We start from the raw sequence: 9,289 nt of genomic DNA on the forward strand, positions 1-9,289 counted from the left end.
TGCCTCTCCCTGCTCCTCTGCTAAGGATCCATCTGTCCTTCTCCGGCCGGGCACTGCCTTCGCCAGCACTTGCCAGCAGCCGGGGCCTCACAGTCAGTTTGATTCTAGGAAAATTGGACTGGGTGACCCAGTCGGTTAAGCATCTGCCTTGGATCAAGTCCTGCGCTAGGCTCCCTCCTCAGCAAGGAGTCTGCTTCTCTCCCTGTTGCTCTCTATCAAATAAAAAAATAAAATCTTTTTAAAAATTGACTGCCTTGTACAGAAGAGCAGTTCATCCCAGAGCAGGCATACAACAGCATCAGAGGGCAAGCCCGGGGTAGGGAAGAGAACAGAGATAATGAAGTCATGCGGGCAGCTCCTGCCTCCGGCCGGGACAAGATCTCCGCAGCTGAAGCCTCGGAATCTGTATTCTAAAAGCTCCTTGGGCCGTTCTAGCTGTAGGAGTTATGTAAACTTGTGATCTGAATTTGGCACCCAGCTTCCAGGTGATTGAGGTGAAAACAGTGATGTGTCACGCGATCCATAAAACAGTCCTCACTGCCCAGGAGAGAAAATACGCCAAAACTTTGACCTGCACTTGGCTGTGACATGAACACCTTGCACACGGAGACTCTCGTAAAAGAGCTGTAAAGAACACGCAATCGGGACACCTGGGTGGCTCAGTTGGTTAAGCAGCTGCCTTCGGCTCAGGTCATGATCCCAACATCCTGGGATCGAGTCCCACATCCGGCTCCTTGCTCAGCAGGGAGCCTGTTTCTTCTCCCTCTGCCTCTGCCTGCCATTCTGTCTGCCTGTGCTTGCTCTCTCTCCTTCTCTCGCTCTCTCTGATAAATAAATAAAATCTTTAAATTAAAAAAAAAAAAGAACACGCAATCACTGATTCCCTGATGCTCTTTCTCCCAGTGGCCGTTAAGAGCCTGGGGAGCAGTGGAGCAAGATGCTGGCTCTTCAGGGAACTCTGTGCTAACCACGCACTTCCTGTTAGTCCAAATACATTCAAGGAGAGGACACTTTTCTAAGTCTTTTGACTGCAGAACCTTTAAAAAAAAAAAATCTGAACCACATCGAAGTGGAGCGGCTCCAAGCGCAGAGGAGGGCCTAGAGCCCTGCCTTTTGGTATGCCCGGTGCCCCTGCGGAGTTCCCAGGAGCCCCCTGTCTGCAAGTGAAGAGCTCCACTAAACCCAGTTTGGAGACCCCGCCTTCACAGCCGTGACCGCAAGCCGGTTTGGGATCACGTATGCACACGGATTGGCAGTGGCTGGGGAGCTCCGAGATGAGAAGGGTTCCCATCCGCTGTTGGCATTAGGGCCCAGTCGTCGCGCCCTTACCCCTTTCGGTACGCTCCCTTAGAATGTGACTTCTTGACTTCCTTACAGTTTGGGCCCAGGTCGCGATGCCAGCAGAAGGTTCAAAAGCATCTGCAGGTGGCCATTTCTGCTCTAGCCTCTGCCCCTTCTCAGGAGAATGTGACCCGCCAGCGGCTGGAAGCAGGAGGAAGAGACAGCAGAGCCAAGTTTCCCCAGCTGAGCTGCTGGCTGACAGCCCGCCTGCCCCTGCCTCCCGGAGGGGGCCCACCCGAGGCCCGCACGGTCCAGCCTGAATCACTGACCTGCACATGGCCTGGAGCTAAAGAGAGGCTGAGGTTAAGCCACCGCATTCCGTGTAGTTTGCGCACCGCACCCCCACCCGCCCTCGCATGATCCTGGGAGCCGGTAACTGAGACAAGGGTTGATAGTTGTGTCAGGCATGGCGCCGGAAGGGGCTTCAGACCACCATCCACACCCCCACCATCCCTAGTGTCCCCAGTCATCATGTGCTGCGGGCGAAGGCCCAGCATCAGACAGTCCCCCGAGATCCCCCGGCCGGCGGCAGAGCCTGAAGGTGAGTCCACTCCTGGCCACAGTGTGAGAGGCTGGGAAAGTCCCAGGCTCAGCTGAGGTAGGGCCAGGCACATGCTTCGGCACAGTCATTCCGTAGTCCAAAACTGGGGAGAGGGGGAGAGCAGATTTCGCTCTCCAAAGGCACACACAACTCCCTCCTTCCCTTTAGATCATTCTCCAGTCACTCATTTGGCTTGGTTTTAGTCATTCGCACCTTCTGCTGGCTGTGGAACAGGCTCCCCATCTTGAGAGGGGGAGCCCCCTGCGCCCACTGAGCGGTGGGCCAAGGGGCCAGGAGTCTGGTCTAAATCTTTGCCTGTGAAGCTGTTCAGACTGGGGGTCTTGGTGACAAAGGCCAGCTAGCTGTAGCCTCATTCTCCTGGGCCCAGAGAGCGAGCAATAGGGTGCCCGTAGCACCAATAAACAAACCTGCCTTCAAACATCTCCTCCCCCACCCCACCCAGATCACTCAGTGCATTACATTGGGCTTGAGCAATGGAACACCCCATGTGCATTTCATTTTTTAGAGCAAACACTGGCAAAAACTGCTTTTGCAAGATTCCTGGCTACAGCCTTGGCCCTGAACTTTCAAGGAAGAAGATAAATTGCCTTGAGCTGAAAACATCCAGACTGTCATGCAGCTCTCTTATTCCTACTCGGGATGAAGTCTAAGAACTGAGCACGGAGTATGTGGCCTCCACCCTTGTTGCCGCGCCAGCCTCTCACCTCACGCCAGCGGCTCCCACTTGCTGCGGGGTCACACCTACACCCACTGTCCCTGACCCCTGTGCTTCCACTGTCCTGCTGTGGAGGTCTCCCCACCTTCCCTGGCTGATTCTTGCTGTTCCTCTGGGGACTCGGGCCTGGTGTCATATGTACTAGGCTCAGTTCCGGGTTTTCTTATCTTGCTGGGGTGTGGGGGGGAGTTCTGTTATCTGCCACCACCCCCTTGAAGGGACCTGCCACTTCTGCTGATTCTTGGTGGGGGTTCCAGCACCTGGGGTGTGCAGGCCTCCCTGCAGAGCAGCTTCTGACTGGCTGGTGCTGGGGTTCAGAGGCTTCTAAGCTGTGTTTCTCTTCCTTTCCTTGCTCGGCGTTCTGGCGTGTCCCTGTTCCAGTGTCACTTGAGTGGTGGGAAGCTGACCATCACCCAGCCACATGGTGCAGGCCCGGCCTCAAGTCACTGTCAGACAAAGCTTCTTCCATGTGCTCTCCTGGGCAGCTCCAGCCCTGCTCTCCCAGGCCACACAGCAGGCCTTTTCTACTTCCGGTTCCATGGGTGGACAGTCTTCAGAGGCTCCCAGCTTTATGCAGGAAGTTCAGGTCACAGCCCCTATCTCACAGGGGTCTGGTGTCTACTCTCATCCTCCTGGGCTCCCACCTGATTCAGCCATGGCAGGAATAGACAGTTCCATGTGGACTTAGGTCCACTTTATACCTAAGCATATAAGCCAGGTCCCAAGAGCCAGTTCATTTCCTCTCCAGGAGCCTCCAGGGCCTGTGATGGGACAGGGCCCAGGGCCCAGGTCTGGACCACACAGGAGATTTCCTGGGGCAGCTGGCATCTGGCCCCAGGGGCAGTTGGGAGTGATATTGAGGAGCCCTGGGGGCCAGAAATTAGGGTTAGCTATGAGAATGTAATCAAGGGTCTGGACAGAAGGGCAAGTGTGAGACTGAGCAGAGTTGAGGCGAAAAGAAAGAGCTGCAGATCTGGTCACCGTTGGCACAGACGGGAATAAGGTAAATACTGGCAGTAGGTGGCCTGGGCAGCTGGTCATCCTGAAGACCTCAGGCAGAGCTGTACAGGTCCTGACTGGCCCAGGAAGGTGGTCACCTCCAGGACAAATAGAACACCTAATGGTAATACTGGTTTGTAGGCCCGGGAAATCCTGAGTCTTCAACAGACACAGAGCCAAGGTTAAAAGAGGGGCTGGCTCTCTTCTCAGCTCCCCTCCAGGCCAGCACCCAAGGAATTCCTGGCCTCGCCAAGTGACAGAGATTCTCAAAGATCCCTACAGGATGAGGGCAGAAACGATGCAGTATAGACCCGATCAACTCTGGGTGGGTGCCTTGAGAGCTGAGAGGGAAAGGAAAGGAAACGCTGTTCTTGAGGCTGGGCAACATGTGAGGAGAGCAGGCTCTGGTGACCACCCAGATCGGGGATACCGTCCTCACAGTCTTCACTGGGACTCTTCTTTGCTTACTTCTGGCAGGATTTGGGCACTTTTCTTGCTTGAGCCCATTCTCTTTGAGGTCTTCCTGAGCTCAAAGTTCTGGTTCTGGGTGGCGGTGACCACAGTCATTAACATCTTACTTGTCGTAATGGACATCTACAAGGACTCGTGCCTCTGATTTTGTTCAACTTGTTCCTTCCCTGGCACGCTTGCCTACTGATAGTTAATTTCAGTGTCATAGTTATTTACTAAAGACCACCAATAACCAATTGTTCTCTAGATCTTACCTTGTTTGAGATACATTCTAGGCATTTTATAAGTAGTAATTCAATCTAAGACATAGATACTATTATTGTTATTGTTATTGTTATACCCATTTTACACATGAAGAAACTGAGGTTTACATGTTAGGTCCCTTGCTTAGTGAGTGAATGGTCAAACCAGGCCTTGAACCCTGGCCATCTGGCTCCAGAGCCTGCACTCCTAGCCAGCATGTAATGTTGCTTCCTCCAGAGATTAGAAAAAATTAATCTGTTTGGATGGATTCTTTCCCTGGGCCTAAGCAAATTTCAAATCCAACATGGCTCAGTCTTGAAAGAAAAATGTCTAAGAAATTAGGAATGAAAACACTAGGGTAGGGATTCTTTCCAGTGGTACTCATTTCCACTGGTATGTCCTGAGGTGTGTTCCCAGGATTTGGCTTCTTAAAATATCAATCTTTGTAACTAACTGACTTATTAAACAAGTGAAAATGAAGTCCGGGTTCTACCACGATTGTATTCCTCTTCCTCCCTTGCATTCCCAGGTGCCTTCCCAATACACAAAGAGGTCTTTAAAATATGTTCATCTTTTTAAAAAATTGCTTTTAATTACAGATAAAGTGCTGGTACATTTTACACTCTTTCTTAATTTACTTGCTCATTCACTCATTCATTCATTCAATAAATGCTTATTGAGTGCTTACTACATATTCTAACAATACAACAGTGGACAAGATACATAATGCACCTGCCCTCTTAGAGTTTTTATTCTAGTACCGTGTTTCCTGAGGGCAGGCAAAGCTAGATGCCAGTGAAAAAAGCTAAGAAGGTGAGGAAATAGAGACAGGGTAGGGGTGGTCAGGGAAGACCAGTTTTAGCCACTATTGTGAATGAACTGTATGCCCATCTGGTATATATATATTCATACATTTATAAAAGTATATGCATCCAGGGGCACCTGGGTGGCTCAGTGAGTTAAAGCCTCTACCTTCGGCTCAGGTCATGATCCCAGGGTCCTGGGATCGAGCCCCGCACTGGGCTCTCTGCTCTGAGGGGAGCTTGCTTCCTCCTCTCTCTCTGCCTGCCTCTTTGCCTACTTGTGATCTCTGTCTGTCAAATAAATAAATAAAATCTTTTTTAAAAAGTATATGCATCTGGAACAATTCGTAGAATTCTTTAACTCAAATAATACATAATAGATAGCTGAATAAAATTGTGTAGGAGACTTCCACCTCTAGGAGCATGGATAGATGCACTCCTCCCTGTTCCTCCCACTAAAAACCCAGGGCATTACATAGAAAACAAACTTGAGAAGACCCTGAAGGTGGGGGAAAGGTGACAGGCTGGCTGGGGGCCCTGGGACCTGAGGAATGGCATGCTGTGAGTTTCTGAGGGTTTCTCAGCCTCATGCATATAGGCAGAACTGGGGCTGAAGTTGCTGGCTGCCTGGAAATGTTCAATGCTCTCTCTAGCTGGAGGACTGGGAAAGGACCAGTCAGGTAAGACAGCTTTTAGACAACTGTCCCCGGACTCTACCCAAATACCAGAAAATGCCATAGCCCTATCCCCACCCTGCCAGCAAAGGCCCAGTGGGAAGCCTAGAACTCTAACATCACCAGGCTTTAAGGAGGCACCCCAAACTCATGTCAGAGCACTGTTGGAGAAGACTGAACAGGTAGCAAGGACTTCCACCCTTGGTGGATGGCAATGTGCCTTCCCCATCCCATCTCATCCCCATGTCAGTGGAGAAGCCTGGACTTCCACCCCTGCCAGCAGCAAAAGGTCCCCTCCCACTCCCTGTTTGGGTGGAGGGCAGGGGGTGTAAGAGGAGACCTAGTGGAGGAGGGTCAGACTTTCACTACTACCCAAAAGAAAAGAGGTCACTCTTCCCATCAGTTCTCCTAGGGGTCAGAGGGGGACACCTGGGGAAGAGTAAAGAGGCACTCACACAATGTATGAGATCTATATGGGATCTGTAATTCTACACCACTTCCCAGCAGTAATGAGGAGACCCTCCCCATCTTGGGTGTCAGTGAAGGGCAAGTAAGAGAATCTGGACTTCTATACCCATCTGGCACTGCCCCAGCCCTTACCCTGCCAGAGCAGGCTCAGAGGAGACCAACTAAACAGGTTTAAATTAAGTTCCAGAGTCTCATAACATCCAAAATGTCCAGGATTCTACTGAAAGTCACTAGACATATCAGAAACCAAGAAAATCTCAAAGTGAGTAAAAAAAGATAATAAATGTTAGCATTACAATGACAGAGATGTTAGAATTATCTGACAAAGATTTGAAAGTAGCTGTTATACTGTTATACATTGTTATGTTACTGTTATACTGTTATACATTGCTTCAGCGAGCAATTACAAACATGATTGAAACAAACAAGAAAACAAAATCTCAGGAAGGAAACAGAATATCTCAGCAAAGAAATAGAGGATATAAAGATCCAAGTGAGAATTTTAGAACTGAAAAATACAATAGCTGAAATTAAAAACTCAATTCAACAGCAGAATGGAGGGGACAGAGGGAAGAGTCAATGAACTTGAGATAGAACAACAGAAATTACTCAGTCTGAGTGAGAGAGAGAAAACACCTGAAAAAAGAAATGAACAGAGCCTCAGGCACTTCTGGGACCACAATAAAAGATCTAATATGGAGTCACTGGAGTCCCAGAAGGAGAGGAGGGGGTGGAGAAAGAGGATATGGCTGAAAAAATACTCAAAGAAATAGTGGCTGAAAACTTCCCAAATCTGACAAAAGATAAACCTGTAGATTCAAGAAACTGGGAAAACCCCAAAGAGGATAAACCTGAAGAAATCTACACCAAGAAATAAAGTCGAACTTCTAGAAACTAAACACACTATCCTGCAACTTGCTTTGTTTTTTTTTTCCCCCCTTCGTGATATAGTAGTCAGCTTATGCTAGGTTATGCTACTATAAAAAATGATCCCCAAATCATTGTGACTTAAACAATAAATGTTTCTCCCTCATGTTACATGTCTAGTTGATGTGTCTTCACTATCCCAGGGCCCAGACTGAAGGAGCAACCACATCTCAAACTCATGGCAGAGGTCAAGTGCAATAACTAACCTACGCAAGAGCTCTTAAAACTGCTGCTCACGTGTGGCATATACCATGTCTGCTCAAAACCCACAGACCACAGTCACATGGCCACACTCAGTGCTAGTGGAGAAATGCACTGTGCCAACTCTGACAGGAGGTACTATAAAGTCAGATGACAAAGTATGTGAAGACTTGGAAACAGTCATCCAATCCTCTCACTGGATCATAAATATTCATTTACTTCCTGACTGCCCATAAAATACACTCAGCCTCCTCCCAAAGGCATCCCAAAAGTCTCATCCAATCATTGCATCAGACATTATGGCCAGGATCTCAGGATCCACACCAGACCTGTGTCAACATCTCCTGGAGACCTATGAGTAAAAAAGACAAATCATCTGTCTACCCACTCTTAACGGATAGTAGTGAGAGAGCAAGAGGGACAGGGAAACACGAAATACTCCCAATTTAAAAGGGTGAGGCTGCCTAATCCAGGTGTGGGGTAACCAAGAGGCAGTCTTCCTGCAGTGGGGTAATGAGTAAGTGGGGGATGTGTAAGATATGTACCCATAGCTGCATTTGAGGCTGATTTAGGGGAAAATATTTGGATTTTAAAATGGCTGTACTGTTTACTGTGTCATTGAGGAAAGCTATACATAGGTTCAGTGTTTGAACACTTAAAGAACATAACAACAAAACCTAACTAAAGAGAGCGCCAAATCAAGGCCCAAGAAATTGTTACTACTATAGAAACAAATGGCTCAAGGATGAAAGGAAAGCGACTTGCTGCCTTGCCTGCACCTCCACTGCACCCAGCCCCCCACACTACCATGGAGAGTGTGCTCTAGGCACTGCCATTTCATCTTTGATACTTCCAATTTGGGTGAAGCTCAGTTTTGACATGTACTATTCTAAGACTGTACGAACTCAGAATGTTCTCCCATGCATCACGTCTTTGGAATGTTAGGGGAAGTGATGCCAGACAAATGGGGCACAGTTATGTAAAATGTGTCTACTTGTTTGGAAACCAAGGGCTGTTGAGAGAAAGACAGGTTGGTCCTGGACTGTTTCTTTCAAGTGTGCTTACAGTATGGACAGGAAGATCACCTTGGAGTACTAAATGAAAGTGACTGACTACACCTGAACTAAATGTTCAACAGGAGAAAAAGGGATTAAACAATGATGCATCCATTGAATAAAATATGCAGCAATTAGAAATAGTTTCAAAGAAACTTTAATGGCCCTGAATGTAAATAGACATATAAATGTAGGCATGTATGTACACACACACACACACACACACACACACACACACACACGGCCTGTGCTTCCATACATCCATTTACACCTTAGAAAAATAGTCGTGATTAAAGACACCAAAAAATATAATAGTAAGAAGAAGAAGAATAGAAATAAAGGCACCAAAGTAGTAATGGTGGCTTTTTTTTTTTAAAGACTTTATTCATGTGCGAGAGAGTGAGAGCACAAGGGAGAGCAGCAGAGAGGGAGAAACAGGTTCCCCGCTGAGCAGGGATCCTGAAGCGGGGCTCGATCCCAGGACCCTGGGATCCTGACCTGAGCCAAAGGCAGAAGCTTAACCAACTGAGCCACCCAGGTGCTCCATGGTGGTGTTTTCTTGGTGGGGGATTCTGAAAGATTATTTTATCTTTTTAAAATGTATTCTCCAAATTGTCCACAATGAACCTAAATTTTTCAGAATCAGAAAGAAAATATAATGAAAAGTTCTTTCCTGTTTAAAGGAATTTCAGTCCCAACACATTATTTTCTCCTTCAGCCTCAGATCCCTGCTTACTATGGAGGGTTAAGGAAGCTACAAGGAAGCCATCCCCATCCTCTGTGCCCTGCACCAAGAGAAAGGCATAAGCATGCTTCTAGTGTCTGTGCCC

This window comes from Neovison vison, chromosome 6 (assembly GCF_020171115.1).
Source record: "Neovison vison isolate M4711 chromosome 6, ASM_NN_V1, whole genome shotgun sequence".
Taxonomy (NCBI): domain Eukaryota; kingdom Metazoa; phylum Chordata; class Mammalia; order Carnivora; family Mustelidae; genus Neogale; species Neogale vison.